The sequence below is a fragment of the Sturnira hondurensis genome, unplaced genomic scaffold, assembly GCF_014824575.4.
Source record: "Sturnira hondurensis isolate 20B ecotype Veracruz unplaced genomic scaffold, ASM1482457v3 Scaffold0006496, whole genome shotgun sequence".
Lineage (NCBI taxonomy): Eukaryota > Metazoa > Chordata > Mammalia > Chiroptera > Phyllostomidae > Sturnira > Sturnira hondurensis.
Genome location: NW_028079127.1, coordinates 15,544,518 through 15,560,635, shown reverse-complemented (window position 1 = coordinate 15,560,635; position 16,118 = coordinate 15,544,518).

Here is a 16,118-nt window from a genome sequence, read left to right as displayed (position 1 = left end):
TAAAAGTGGAGGAGTCAGCAGAGAAGGGGCACGTGGTTCCAGGGCCCCTGAGTGGGTCAGTGCCCACCAGGGTCGTAGAGACCGTGGCTGCACTGCCCTTAGGGCAGTGCCCGGGTTAGACGCATGTGGGGGGCCTCCTTGTCTAAAGCTGGGGGGGGACTGACACACCGAGTGGCTAACTGATTTGCAGGCTGATAGATTCAGGCAGCCGCTGCCTCAGACAATAACGTCAGCCCGTGCCCCCCTTGCTGCTGGCTGTCGTTAATGTTTGCCTGAGCGCATGGAGGCTTTCCTCCGTTTCCCTGGGAGAAGTCTAACTTTTAAATACCCTTCACGACCGTCACACAGCCCAGGTGCTCCTCGAAATGGCCACAGAGGCCCCGCGAGGGCCGAGGCCAGCTGTGTGCTGGTGGTTACAGACGCACAGCCCCTCGGCTGTGCTAGCGGCACCTATGCACGCATCTCGTCAGTGAGTTCCTGACTCCGGCTCCCACACTCAGGGCGCGTCCTCCGGCGTGGCTTCTCCCGCCTGCTGTGAAGGTCCGCCTTGAAGTTTTCATGAGCTCCGCATCTGGTGTGCACTGAAACAGGCTAGAGACACCGTTGCACCTTTTCAAACTGTGAGGTCTCTGTCACTGGGATGAGGCCACGCCACCCGACAGAGAAGCCAGGCTGTTTTCCTGTCCGCAAGGAGCCAGTCGTTAGCAGGGAGAGGAGGTGACTTGAGTGCATTGGGAGACGCTCGGGGGCAGGTGCCTGTGCCCATCCTCCCTGCGTCACCTGCAGCCCACTTCTGAGCCTTCTGAGCCGAGGGTCCCCCTGTCCCTTTGAGGGTGAGTGTTTCGGAGGCGATCCCTGGTTCTTGACACCACCTGTGAGTCACTTGAAGCTGGGGGACCAGCCCCTTGTGCCTCAGGACCCTGCAGTCGATAGCATCCTTTTGGCACTGCAGTTTGGACGCGCTGGGCCACAGCTAGTTCAGGAGAGCAGGTGTCTTGAAGCGGAGCGGGGACAGATCTTGGTTCCAGAGGTGATCCCATGTGCTGGCCGGGTTCTGGGTTTTTGTCCTCACCGCCCCCCATCTCTCCCCCCCCAGCCCCAACGCCCCGCAGCTGCCTCCCACACACAGTAGCCCGTTCCTTCAGAAAATTTGCTGCAGGAGGAAGCTCCCCCTGGCTGAGACGCCGCAGGCCGAGTTTGAATCCTTGGTTCTTTCTATTCCACCCCCCACGCCCCCACCCTCTCCACCCCCACTACACGCATAATACACCCAGGAAGTCGGGCTTTGTCAGGGGGGTGCTGGTGGAACTCGATGGCCTCAAACCTCACTGCTAGTTGGAATGTAAATATTTGTGGAATCATCACTGTGCAAGAAGCTGTCCAAAAGTGAGAAAAAGTGACTGTTTTATTAAGTAGGATAAAATATTCCAACGGCGTGCGTGCTCCTCATTGCAGCCCTCGGCACCCTGAGAAATCGGTCCTCCGGGACCCAGCGAGCTCCCTGCACCCTCTGAGGTGCCTCTGTGGCTCCGACTGTGGATCCTCTGGGTGCTGGAGCCCGAGGGCAAATCTGCCCCGTTGGCTTCTCTCACTCGCTTGCTCTGGGTTGCCTTTCGAACTCTGAGACAAAAGCTGTAATTCAGAAACAACTTTGATTATATTGCGGGTCCGTGAGCCTGACCCTGCTCTTTTTACTTAGATGACGAATTCCCGGGCTCGCTCCAACATGTCCGATGCTCCTATTTTGGGAACTGGCACAGCTCAGAGCTCCTGCGTCCTTTTGGTTCTCGGGCTGAAGGCTTCTCCGAGTTGCCCGCTTCCCTCTGTCTGCGTCTCCACTGCACGGCCTGCTGTCCTCCCACGCAGGGCCACCACCGAGTCCCTGGGCCCACGGCGAGGGCTCCTGGCCTTTCCCAGCTTCCTCCCCCAAACTGTTCTCTGCACAGCGGTCACAGCAGCGTTTTGTTTAATGCACGTTAAATTACTGCTTCTCTCTTCAAAGCTCTTAAGGGGCCTCCTGTAGCATTCCGGGCTGTTGAGCACCATCACCTGCAGCACCTGCCCCCCCCCCCCCCCGTGCCATGCTTTGTGGAGTGGGAGCTTCGTCCACTCCCTTGCCTGTCCCAGGTTTTCTTGACCTTCTTCCACCATAGGGCTCATCCCCTCCCTTGGCCAGGTTGTCCCCTCCAGCCTTGAACTCCAAGAGCACAGACAGGTGCAGACACACGGGGGTTTTCACAGCCGCTCCCCCCTCGGGCCCTGTGTAACTGACACACGTGACCGAGACAGCCTGCTCTGTCCCTCCTGGTCCTTCCTCCTCCACCACTCTGAGCTCCTCTCTCTGGCTCTTCCACTCATCCCCAGCAAGGGCCCCGGCTCCGCCGGTTTCCTTCCCGTTTCCACGTTGGCCGCACTGTAAACCTCCGGCGCATGGTGGCCACCTCTGTGCCGCCACCCAGTCCTGCACGGCAGCGCCGGTCACGGCCCTGGTTGCCAGGGAGCTTTGGTGAGCCCCCCAGAACTGTGCTGGGGGAGGTGCTGAGTTTGCAGCTCCGGACAGAAGCGCCTGTGAGGAGAGACGCCGTGGAGGATGCCCTGCTCTTCGGGAGTCCGCAGCCCGGGTTCACAGGCGGCCTTCCTGCCACGTTGCCCACAATCCNCCCCGCCCCCCCCCCCCCGTGCCATGCTTTGTGGAGTGGGAGCTTCGTCCACTCCCTTGCCTGTCCCAGGTTTTCTTGACCTTCTTCCACCATAGGGCTCATCCCCTCCCTTGGCCAGGTTGTCCCCTCCAGCCTTGAACTCCAAGAGCACAGACAGGTGCAGACACACGGGGGTTTTCACAGCCGCTCCCCCCTCGGGCCCTGTGTAACTGACACACGTGACCGAGACAGCCTGCTCTGTCCCTCCTGGTCCTTCCTCCTCCACCACTCTGAGCTCCTCTCTCTGGCTCTTCCACTCGTCCCCAGCAAGGGCCACGGCTCCGCCGGTTTCCTTCCCGTTTCCACGTTGGCCGCACTGTAAACCTCTGTGCTGTGGTGGCCACCTCTGTGCCGCCACCGAGTCCTGCACGGCAGCGCCGGTCACGGCCCCGGTTGCCAGGGAGCTTTGGTGAACCCCCCAGAACTGTGCTGGGGGAGGTGCTGAGTTTGCAGCTCCGGACGGAAGTGCCTGTGAGCAAAGACGCCGTGGAGGACGTCCTGCTCTTCGGGAGTCCGCAGCCCGGGTTCACAGGCCGCCTTCCTGCCCTGTTGCCCACAATCCCTAGCGCCCCTGAGTGTGTCTGACAGCAGTCTGCTGTGCGGACACAGGCTCCACGTGTCCTTCCAAGTGGGCCCTGGTCCGGTGACCATTTCTCTAGCTGACGTGCACTGTGGTCCTGGAGCACGCGGCACCGGTGGCCCATGGCACCTTCCTTCCTTTTGTCCCTAGAACCGGTCAACTGGTGAGAAACAAAAGGACGCTCCCCGGGGCTTTCCTGCCCCAGCCCAGTCTGAGCCCCGGGTCCCCACTTCTCACTTGGTGCAGAGGTGACAAGTAAGGCCAAGGTGACATGGCCCTGCCTCCCTCCCCGCCGCCCATGCCAGCCTCCCTGACAGGCAGTCAGGATGAATCCGTGAGCCCCATGCCCTGTGCTGGGGGACACCCACTGCCTGGAGAAAACTCCCCGGGTGATCCCTGCTGGCCGCCGGGCCCTCCAGCCCCCGGGGCTCTCCTGCTCGGGACCCTCTGCCAGCAAAGCTCGTCACTGCCGATCCTGACCCTTGCCAGGTGACCCTGCCTCCGGTCCCTGCCCGACAAGGCATGAGCCCGGGTTCTCCGCCCTCCACCATCTGCGCTTCCCGGTCAGAGGCGGCGCGATGAGCGCTCCGTGAGGGCCGTTCAGCTGGGTGGTCTCTGCCCTTCCTGCCAATCCAGGGCGGGGGGTAGAGGGGGCACACACACGTTAGGGTTTGGGTGGGTGTTTGCGAATGGAAGAGAGCCTGATCGCTCATTCACGGGAAATTCAACTGCAGTTCTGTTAGGGCTTAGCACTGCTTTCTTGGGCTGAAAGTGTATACATGTAACGACTTTATTTTGCGTGTGTCTGGGTGACAAACGTTAACTGCACGCAGGTGAACGTCTTGACAGAGTGTGAATTTAGGAGGCCTTGGGAGCAGTGCAGATGCCATGCGGGAAGTCCGAGGTGACAGGTGGCGGTGCGGAGGGCTGGGACTCCGAGTAGCACCTTGTTTCCGCTCAGAGGAGTCGTCTGGAGTTCTCGAACCCGTCCTCTTCTTGGGGCAGAGCCGTGGCAGATGGGAACTATGAGTGACTGGAGAACAAGTCGGTGCATTGCGTCAACTATGACCAAGTGTGGAAGCGGGGCCCCCGGCAGCTGCCCCTTGTCCCCAAGGGGCTCCTCTGATGACACAGGAAATGCCCCTCCCCCTGCGCCATCCCCGTCTGTGGTCTTTCGGGGAATAGTGACTGGCCTGTTGAAATAGCAGGCGTTCCTCGGCCCTTACAGGGTTTGCCGAGTTGTCGCAGGTGTCAGACTTGGTAAACTTACATTGTTAAAGATTTTATTTTACTTGTTTTGGCCAAAAAGTCCATACGTTCTTTTTCCGTAAAAATAAAAGACACAAGCCCTGGCTGGTGTAGCTCAGTGGATTGAGCTCGGGCCTGTGAACCAGACGATCACGGTTTGATTCCCAGTCAGGGCACATGCCTGGGTTGCAGGCCAGTTCCCAGCAGGGGATGCACGAGAAGCAACCATGCATTGATGTTTCTCTTCCTCTCTCCTTCCCTTCCCCTCTAAAGATAAATAAAATATTTAAAAAAATAAAATAAAAGACACATTTTTCATTTTTCTCAATAACTTTATTAATCTGGATATTTTGAGTACATTGGCTGTCTCCTGCCTGGTAGGACGTGGACTGTTCTCAGTCACTGTCTCGATTTGATCCCCGACAACTTCACCTGGTCTGCCCGACCTCGGAGCACCGTCCCGCGAGAAATCTCCAGCACGAAACCTCGCAAACCACTTCTGACACGTTTAATCAGTCACAGCACCTTCTCCTTAAATAGCACAAATCTTCCTGTTTTAGTTTCAGTGGTGTTTTTACCTTCCTGAGGTAATAAAGCACATGTTGAAAATGTTGTGTATTTTCTTCCACCTTCAGTATGGCTCCACAGAAACTCGCCTGTTTTGATAAGTTCTTTTTCACGCTCGCTGCTACCACAGCTGTCACAGTGCAGTCTAACACAGTTGTTTCGAAGGAAGTGAAAGACAGCTAGGCACTACTGAGCGCCACCTTAGGGGACAACACTAACAAACCCTCAGCCAGCCTGATACAATGGGAATACGGGAAGTCACAGAAATACACAGGAAGCCCCGTGTACCCGTCACCCCGCTCCCCTGTGGCAAGTCGGCCTGCGGCCGCAGGTTCACACCAGACAGCGGACGCCACTTGCCACCTTTTTTAACCTGAGTGCGTGAGTGCGTGTGTGCGTGTGCGTGTCTGGGAGCACTTCTGTCCCACGGGCGTCCAGGGCTTTACTTTGAAGAGCAAGTATCCTGGACACCGGGCGTGTGTGTCTGCACACATGGATGTTGTGTTTGCACAGGCGTCTTCCAGGCTCCGAAATCCTACCTCGCTCGGCCTTTCTCCCAGCAAATATTTGTCTGGTTGTTCTTAACCAGCAGGCTCCGCCTCTCCTTGGAGATGCCTGCTGTGCCCGTTGCCATGGAAATGGGAGTGTCGGCATTTCACAGGCCAGGACATGATATTTGGTGGCTCTGGGTGGCCCTCGGCTCGCAAGTTTGGGTTGGTTTTCTGTCCCACCTTTTAAAGTGTTGGCAGGAAACAAGCTTGTGTTCGAACCAGACCTAGATAGGGGCCTCGTGCCCCTCGGGCCGCCCCTCAGCCAGGCGCCACCTCCGACTGTCTGACCCACACCCCCTTTCTATCTCTTACTCAGAAACGGCCCTCTCTCATGTACCTCGCACACGGCAGGGGACGGCAGAGACCCTTCCGGGGGATTGGAACCAACCAGGACAACAGCACTGTGCCCCAGGCCGGCACTCCACCTCGCCCGGCACGTGGGGCAGCACAGTGGCTGGTGGCCCGTCACCGTGACGAGCCCGTGAGGGTTCGACGGCTCTGGGACCCACACCGGCTCTGGGACGCACACCAGCGGGCCCGCCCCGTGTTGGGCTCGAGCCACAGGGATGGTGCCCCCTGACACCTACCTGTCCGCTTTGCTAACAAGCATTCGCATCAGCACATAGTAGGCACCTTGTCGTTTTCTCGGTTATCCTTAGTGAAGTTTTACGGCCGCCTTTTATTTTGCTAAGGGAAGCCGAGCAGGGCCTGGGTGCGTGGGGCGGGCGCCTCTGGAATCTGAGCCTCGAGGGTCAGAGGTTTTCTCTCTTTCCCACGTCCTCACACAGCTCAGCCGAGTTTTCCCACGTGCAGTGGAAAACACAGGTTTGTCTTCCTCAGACTCTCCGGACGCCGACACAGTGAGCAAGCCCACGCACGTAGCTGGTTCTCTGGCTGGCGTGTCAGTGTCTCGGAAGAAGGAAGGGTCTCCTCCACATGTGGCTTTGTGCCGTCTGGGGGGTGCGGTGCGAGGCCACACACGGCCCTGTGACGGGCAACCCAGGACACAGGTCTCATCTCCTTCTGGTAGCCCATCGCTGTGAGTTCCCGTCAAGGTTTTGTGGGACGACTTGTTTCAAAATCTGTTTTGTCGTTTTTCTAAAAATTGCTTCTGGGTTTTTCTCCTGAATCCTGATTTTTAAGTTTTTCCCTGTGATTATTAGTGCTCTATTTCTTTGTCATTTAACCCCTCCCCCCAACACACACACACAATACCCGAGCTGTGGATTAGATGAGGGAACGGACTGAACAGAGCTTCACGTCCGTAAGGCACGGAGCACAGACACCCCGTCGGCGAGAGGGTGACGGCGAAGGCCTTCAGGGGGAGTCCGGGCTCTGGTCAGACCCGTGGCCGAGGTGTTTGCAGTTGGCCTTTCTTCCTCCTCTTCCCCTTCCACGCCGCCCCCTCGCCTCCTTTTCTGAGCTGGCCTTGGAGCTGGTGGCCCCGAGTCTGCAGGCCTCTTCTGTCCCGACCCCTCGTGGTGAGCGCGTGCAGCCATCTCTGAGGGCCAAGAGGGCGCCCCTTTGTCTGCAGGGCAAGTGGGGGCCCAGGGAGGACGACGAGGATGCGTCTCCTGTTCGGTTTCCCAGAAAGAGAGTTTTACAAGGAGATAAAGCTCAGACCAGCCCCTCGGGGGACGGTTTGCCAGGAAGGCGGGACGGTCCCTGCCTGGCGGCCTGCCCTCCCCTACAAGGGATGATCTCGTTCCCCCGACCCTGCCTCAGGGCCGGCCAAGGGTGTGTGCACGGCCAGGTGGGGCCAGGTGGTGCCAGCTGGTGGTGGGTGCGTGCAGGGCCTCAGGGCTCTCAGGCCGAATTCCTGCTCTTTCCTCCAGGGCATGGTGAGGAGGCCCTGATGGACAGAGCCGACAGCCAGTCCGGGCGAATCAGTCAGAGCACGGGTGGGATGTGAGTGGCCGCAGTGGAACCAACCTGCACGGCGCCCCACCGAGCTCCGCCCAGCTCAGCGTCCTTGGCAAACCCGTTGTGTTGGTTAAGTGTGGTCACACAGGGACACGTCGTGTGAACTGCAGTTGGAAGTGAAAATAGACACGTTCACGCTGTGAGGTCCCGTCTCCTTTGGTTGTTTGTAAATGTGCAGGGCTGCCTTTGGTCATGGGCAATCTGGAAATCTCAGTGGCCGCTCCGGACCCACCTGACCCACTGTGTCCCTGGGAGTGGAGGGTGGGCGGGGTCTGCAGGAACCTCCAGTGCTGGAGGTGGACCGCCGAACCAGGGTCCAGGGGCTTCTCCTTCCGGTCCTCAGTGGCAGGTCCAGCCCTGGGACGACCCAGCCCTGTGAGGTACAGCATGTCAGGCCACACCCCCACGCCTGGGGCAGGAGCCGCAGCTGCTGAAGCCTCATGGGTTCCTCTCGCTGGGACCTGCCCTGTGGGCCCAGAAGTCTCTGCTGAGGTCGCACCTGCTGGAGAGGAGGCCTGTGCTGGGCAGACACCTGGTCCCAAACCTGGTCCCCTTGGCTCCATGTAGGACGACTCGGAAGGGCCGTCCCAGCCCCAGGAAGCCTGGCAAGATTGACTAAGCCTGTGGGCGGCTGCTGTACATTGGGGCCTCTGCCTGGCTGTTTCTGGCACTTCCCGGCAGCCTTCCCTTCCAGCAGCCGTCCTCCCCACGCCACCCTCGCCCCGTCTTGGCTCCGAGGCAGCCCCCGGGAAGACAGGCCTGGCCGGGATGTAGTCCCAGGGCTCAGCCCTGCATCCGGTGTCTGGTCGGACCTGTCCCACAATGGGCAACCTCCTGTTTCAATGGCCAGAAGTCACGGCAGGGCTGCAAAGGGGATGAGAGAAGTGGGGGTGTGTAGGTAACAGCGCAGACAGCCGCGTCCACCTGCAGGGTCTCAGACAGACAGAATGCACGCTCAGTCACACGCAGGCGGCTCACAGCCCCGTCCCGGGTGCTCTACCCCAGGGTCCCATCCCGTCCTGTCCTCTGCTGGGAGCCCTGCATTCTGTCCCAGTCTCCATATCTCAGGGCAGAAGTACGTGTGGATGCCCGCCCTGGCTCCCCCCAGCCCTTTGTGGCCTCTGCCCAGGCCTGGTCTGCATCTCCTGAGCCCATGTGACCAGCAGGCTGCACCCCGAGGTGGTGGGCGCACACATGCATAAACAGGCGAGCTGATCGAGGTCATGGACAATGGAGAGAAAGCAGCGGTGGGGCTGGGCTGTGTCCTCCTCAGGACCTGCAGGTTCCACCTCCTAAAGCCGTGACTCACTCCCTAGGGGGGAGCGAGGTGCCGGTTACTCCGTATTCTTTAAAACAAAATTGGCCAGGGACACGCAGCTGCAGCAGAAATTTCGCTCCGAGTGAGGGGTGTCGTCCTGTGCAGAGTGGGATCTCGGGGGAGGTTTACCCAATGAACGCCGTATCTCGAGGGCAGTGGAACGCACTTCCCGAAACGGAGGCGGGGGTCGTTTTCCCATTAGGGGCAGAACCCTGAGTCCCTGCAATTTAGGGAGGCTTGTGCTCAGTCCGCACTGGGGGATGCAATGCAGGGGCCCCTCTGGCCCCCCATCCTCTGTGGCCCGAGAAGCCCATGTAAACGGAGTGGTGGGTGCATTTAAACAGCCTGTGTGCCCCGCACCCCCTGGGGTGGGGGGGTCAGGACCATGGGAGGGACCTGAATTTCGGATCCCAGGTCACACTGCACTGAAGGCGAGGGGCAAGTCCCAGGCCCTGTGCCGTCCCGAGGCCCATGCAGAGGCCCTGGGACCTGGCCTGGGAAACTGGGACACCCCTGATGACAGGCCACCCCCATCCAACCAAAAGGGCCCTTGTGCGGAAGCTCCAGGCTCCCCCCACCCCCCACCACTGAGTTCTGCTGACTGACTGGCTCAGAAATGGCACCTGGAGTTTCTCGCTGAGGGTGCTCGGTGGGTTTCGTCCTCACGTGCATCGTTTCGCCGCTTCTGAGACCGGAGCTGCTGGGTGGACAGGTCACTGCAGGACTGGGTGTCATGGGCCAGCAGAGGAGGGCCTGCCCACCCCCCGAGCCACGTCCCAGAGTCTTGCCCAGTTCTTCGTGTCCCGTTCGAAGCGCCGTTGAGCCTCCTCCACCTCCGGAGAAGGAGTGGTGCTCACTCTCCCGCGGCTGGGGGGCAGGAAAGGGGGAGAGGAGACCAGCCGGCCCTGCACACCCGGTTTCCCCAACCTCAGACCCGGTGCATCGCAGGGAAACCAGCCACGGTGCCGCTGCTGGGACGGGACCTTTCCCTTGTGGTTATTCCCAAAACAGCGCGGAGCACCCACCGTTCACCGGGGCCTGCGTTCTCAGGTATCGTAGTGAATCCAGAGAGGATCGAAGGTAGATGGGGAGGGGCGCGGGTGGCAAGCAAATCCTGCACCTTCCACAGGAGGGGCCGAGCGTCCTCTGGGTCCTGGGCCAGTCCCCTCAGGCACCGAGGACGACAGGGCGTTTGTGGTTTCTCCCCAGTGAACTTCCCAGTGAGTGAGGTCTGCCTTCCTGTCGCTCCGGCTTCCTCCTGTCAGACGGTCTCGAGCTAGAGGAGGCGGCTGAGGATCCGTTTCTAGAGCAGCCCCGGCCCACGGCGGGTGGGGGGGGGGGCAAGGGAGGGGTTGGGTGCACGAGGCAGGCCGGTGTGTGTGCCAGTGAGAACACACCCACGGGCCCTCCGAGACTGAACCGCCTGCGGTTTCGGGCAGAGACCCGGCCGGCACCGGTCACTGGTGCCTTCTGCTCAAACAGGAATCGTGTTTGCTTGGGCGTGGTGATGACCGTCTCCCATCCCTGCAGCATTTAGATGATCGTCGCCTTCAGGGCTGCCGGCCGCCGCGCTGTGGGAAGTTCGGGTCGGGCGTGGGGGCCCCGCGGTCCCTGCACCTCCACGCGGGTGGTGCTGCAGNGGGGGGGGGGGGGGGGGCAAGGGAGGGGTTGGGTGCACGAGGCAGGCCGGTGTGTGTGCCAGTGAGAACACACCCACGGGCCCTCTGAGACTGAACCGCCTGCGGTTTCGGGCAGAGACCCGGCCGGCACCAGTCACCGGTGCCTTCTGCTCAAACAGGAATCGTGTTTGCTTGGGCGTGGTGACGACCGTCTCCCATCCCTGCAGCATTTAGATGAGCGTCGCCTTCAGGGCTGCCGGCCGCCGCGCTGTGGGAAGTTCGGGTCGGGCGTGGGGGCCCCGCGGTCCCTGCACCTCCACGCGGGTGGTGCTGCAGCCCTCTCTCACCTGGGCTCCGGGAATGCGTTGCCGCACCAGCGGAAATGGGGCATCTGCTCTCTAGGCCGCGTACACGCGTTAAAATCGTGGGGACGTGTCCGTCGGATCCGAGGTAAAACTGGCACAAAGCCGCTGCCGCCTGTGTGTCGGACCACAGAAACCGTGAGCGAGCCACACGCGTGTTAGAAACTTGCTGCAAAGTGTGACCAAGTGAAGACCAGTGGGCCAGGCCCTGAGCCTCGGCCGTCAGACTTGCCGGCACCTTCCCAAACGGAAGGGGAGCAGAGACGCAGCCCCTGTGGCCCCACAGGCGGGAGGGCAACCCCGTCTGCTTGTCCGAGCTGCGCTCAGCAGCCAAGCGCATCTGAAAGCGGTGTTGGGGCCTCCGGCGCCCCAGCCCCCACAGCTGCTGCTGTGGCAGCAGCCAAGCAACTGAAGGAAACAGCTGTGGACGTGGTGAATCACACCCTTTTATTCTAATGTCCTTTCTGAACCCACGGTGCCTCACTCTGCGGCGTGGCCGCCACCGCTCACGCAGGCAGGGGACAGAGCAGGTGGTCAGGCCGCGGGTCAGGGAAGAAGTGATGGTGGACGCGTGCGGGCATCAGCATTCTCCCTCAGCCTCCTGCTCTATTAAGGGCTTTCCCACGTTTCCTCGACGCAAGTTCCATCGCACAGTTCGGGGGACACCCGCTCCCTCACTCCTCCCACTGGCGTACAACAGGCGCTTCTCTGGGCTCCCGGGGGTCCCTCCAGGGCGGCCGCCATGCAGGGAGGCCCCGCGCCCCGTGTTCGCCGTCCGTCCCCCGCCAGCCAAGACGGGGCCGTTGCGCTGTCCTTTGTGCCGGGAAGACGCCTGGCAGCTTGTCACAGCCTCGGGAGACTTGGAGGAAATGAAGTCTGGATGCCAGCCGGGTCTGTGTCCTGCTCCATCCGCTGTGACTCTAACAAGGCAGCTGTGGAGTCCGATCCCCCCCCCCCCACGTACAAACATGGAGTAAAGCGGGAAGAAGCCCATCCGCTCTCCAGCAGCACGTCTGGCCGCTGAGAAACCCCGCGCTGGCCGCAACTGCGTCCCTTTTCACCGCCTTTACCCAACGTTGCAATTATGCTCCTAGTTGTGCTTATTGGAAATGGTAAAATTATTAGCTTTAATTAAGGCAGCCATTTAGTGTTTCCAGATGATAGAAATGAAGGTTTTCCAGAGCTAAGTAAGAGTTTTAATTTCGTAGTGTGCTTTAAAAATGCACTTACTTTCAACACAATGTTTGTGGGTAAAGTTAGCATGTAGTTTCTTTGGCGTGTCCTACCAAAGGCCCATATTGTCTCAGGGGGGTTTGGGTCACGTCCAAACACAAAATTTAAGTCAGTTTATTACTCTACAGGGTGGCCAGTCGTACGTAGCGTTTTATTTGTCTAAAACCTGACTTCCAAATAAAGCCGAGGCATCTCAAGCCGCCAGAGTCAGGGAGGGAGGTTCCCTACAGACATCAGTTCCCCCAGTTTCCCTGGAGGTCCCGGAAGGCGGGGCCTGTGCACAGTCGTCCTGACATTGAGAACCCTGTGCCTCAGGCTCTGAGACCTCCGCTTCCCTCTTTCCTGACGCGGTGTGTGTGTGTGGGGGCGGGCGGGGAAGCTCGCCTCGCCTGCCCCCGAGCCTCCGGCTTGTCGGCTGGGGGTCCCCCGGATTTGTGGGTGCCGATCGGTCAGAACCCTCCAGCCGTCGGTCTCTGTCCATGCGAATGCTCAGCGACAGGATTTTATCAGAGCTGGTTTGTCCCCGGCTGCCTCCTTCCCTCCACGTATAAAAGGGAAAGCCCCCTCCTATTCATTATTCGACTGGTTGGGTAGGAAAGAGGACGGAGGGGAAGCCCCCCACCCCCCCGCCGGTCCCCAGGGGAGTGGCCAGCTTGCTGGGCCTGGGGGGAGCACTGGGCAGAATGAGGTGGCCACTCACCGGCTCTGCCACCTGCCCCTGCCCCTGGAGCCAGACGCTGCCCCAGCTCTGTGTCCTCCCGGCAGGAGGCAGTGCCTCGGTGGGGGGGGGGGGTCTGGCGGACGCCACGTTGCTGCAGGGAGGTGCGGTCACACGGGGGAGCTGCCGTCCCCACGCCTCTCACGCCCCGCACGCCCTGCACACCGGGTGACCGCGGACAAGCCGCTTTCCACGCGCCGTCTCCTTCACGCATCAGCCTCTGGGCATGCCTCTCACCTCACTGTGAGAAACAAAACGCAAGACCCGCCCCGAGGCAGGAACTGCAAGTGGGGGGAGCACGTTGGCCTGCGCTGTCCATGGTACGTCCCCGGTCTTCACGCCATGGCTCCTACTGGCTTGGTGGTGGCTCCTGTGACGATGCCCCAGCGTGTGGCAGGGGCTGTCAGGGTCCGCTCTGTCCTCCCCATCCTCTGGGTGAAGAAGCCGAGGCTGACAGAGCACAGGGACCCCGTGGAAAAGCCGCGCAGGCTTTGGGGTGAGAACCAGGGACAAGAGCCAGGACTGTTGCGAGGACAGCGATTACCGGCGTCTCAGGCCTGAGTGTGAATGAAGGTGACGGTGAAAAGCAGGCGAGTGAGTCAGCAGTTCTGCACCCCGGGGTCTGCCCTCTGTGACCGGTCTTTCCCGAGCACAGGTGAGACTGCGATCCAACTAGTGCACAACCAAGCACACCGTCTCGGGTGGTGTGTGTGATGCGTGTGGTGAGTTCTGGCCGATGACACGGGACGGCCACAGACGGGCCACATGACACCTGGATCACTTCTCTTGCACGGAGGTCCCCGCGGCACTTCCAGGCAGCCGCGCCGGGCCCTGGGGCAGCCACCCGGTTCCCACGGCCGGGAGCCCAGTGTCCTCTGGGGTCCGATGCTCGGCTGGTCACCCTTGCTGTGGTGCAGACGCCGGAGGCGGTGCCATGTCTCCCTGTGCGCCCCCTCCCCCGTGGGGACGCAGCGCATCCCGCTGACCGGCGTGGGCTACTGTCCACTCTCAGGCTCTCACTGTTCTGGGGTCGCCTAGGTTCTCTGTATTCGTGTGTCTGGCGTCACTAATTACTGACAGTGCCAAACGACGGGCCAATGTTTTCTGCGTCTTTCCGGGGTCGGACCCCATCCCAGACATCTGGGCTCAGGGCCCCGATTCTTCAGACCTCCTCCCAGTGGTGGTGTCTGTGGCACCTGGCCCTCTGCTTCCTGCCTCAGCGCAGCTGCCACAGAGCCCTGCTCCAGGGCGTCCCCCTCGTCTGGGGGGACCCGGTGACAGATCTTCCAGGGGCATCCCCTCCTCTGTGCCATCCCTCAGCCGCCTCTGCTGGTTGAAATCAGGGGTACCCATGAGGCAGCTGTAGATGTGGGTCCCTCACACACACACGTGCACACACATGAGCACCATTCCTTCTGCACACGTGCTGGGCGTCTGGGGTAGAAGCTCAGCCGGAGTTTTTGTCTCGGGGTCACCCCGTACCCTGTCTGCACAGGCCCACCGCCCTGGTCAGGTTTCTGGCCCCACCTCCCTGCCCACCTGGGTCTTCTGTGGCAGCCATCCCAGCACCGGGGAAGTGTGTCCTGCCCGGGGTTTAATTTGCGTGACTAATGCCGTTAAGCATCTTTTCATGGGCTAATTCATCACTTTTATGTCTTCTTCAGGGAAGTGTTTGTTCAAGTCTATTGCCCATTTTTATAGGGCTTTTTATCTTTTCATCATTTCCTTGTATATTCAGCCTACAAGTGTACTGCCCATTTTCTCTTAGACCTAATGAATTTTCTTAGTAATTAATTTTCTTAACGGTATCAATTTTCTTAATGATGCTATTTATGACAAGAGATTGTTAATTTTGGAGAAACCCAGTTTATCATTGTTGGTCATCGCAGACACAGCCACACAGCTTTCTTCTGGAAGCTTCCTGGATTCCAGTCCCACGTTGGTGCCGCGATGCACGTCCGGTGTGTGCGTGCAGGTGGAGCGAGCAAAGACCCGGGATCCCTTCACGTACACGCTCCGTCCGCAGTGACTCTCCTTGAACGCCCTGCCCCCCACGCACTGCCTCTGTGCCTTGGTTCAAAAAACAGAGAACAGGCCCTGGCTGGTGTGGCTCAGAGGACTGAGCACCGGCCTGCCAACCAAAGGGTCACTGGTTCGATTCCCAGTCAGGGCACATGCCTGGGTTGCGGGCCAGGTCCCTAGTGGGGAGAGAGGCAACCACACATTGATGTTTCTCTCCTTTTCCGTCTCCCTCCCTTCCTCTCTCTCTAAAAATAAACCAAATCTGCTGAATTGTCTCAGGTGGAGCTTGGCCGGTGTTTTGTAGGTTCCGTTTCATCGGAAGGACCTGCTGGCATTCGAAGGGAGTGACTTAGGAGCGTGGGGGTCCCAGGGCCGCACCTGTGAGCCCTGCAGCCCGCCTCCCCTCCTCCTTGGTCGTCTCAGCTTCTCTCAGTGGGGCTCCGGGTGCGGCGCGGGGCGCAGCGCACACACATTAGGCTTCTCAGATCGTTGGTGTTTTATATGCCATTATGAGAATGACTTTTACACTTTCGTTTTGCAGTTACATTTAGAAACACAGTTGATTTTAGTAGCATATTGACCTTGTGTTCTGCGGCGTTGCGGGTTTGCATTACAATCCAAGTGGGCTTTGCTTTTACGGATTTTATGGGCTTTTCTTGTACACATACAGTCATACTGTCTGCGAATAATGAGCTTTGTATTTTTTCCCATCCGAATGCCTCTTACTTTTTTTTTAAAGAAGACTATTTTTTAAGATTTTATTTATTTATTTTGAGAGAGAGAGAGAAACATCCATGTGTTGCTTCTCCTGCGCCCCAACCAGGGAAGGACCTGGCTCGAAACCCAGGCACGTGCCCTGACTGGGAATCGAACCAGCGACCCCTCGGTGTGCAGGCCCACGCTCAGTCCACTGAGCCGCACCAGCGCGGCCTTGAAGGCCTCTTCCTCCTGGTGCCAGGGCGAACAGCGCAGAGAGGGCCTCCGGGCCTCCTCCGGTGGGAGGGCCTGTGTTCCCCGTGAGAAGCAGGTAGGTGCAGGTTGCCAGTCACGCCCTCGCCGCCGGGGCAGCCCTCTTCTGCGCCTGCTTGGCTGATACCTCGTCACGAAGGCGGTGACGTTGTCCTGAGGTTCTTCTTCTTCCTCCCCTGAGAACCGTGTGTTGTCCATTTCGTTCTGTTAATGGGGCATCTCCCATGACGGGCATTGTAAATGCTAAGCGAAGCGTATTGTTCAGGGACAAGTCCCATTTTTCGTGACATTTTACCCTTGTTTTAATAC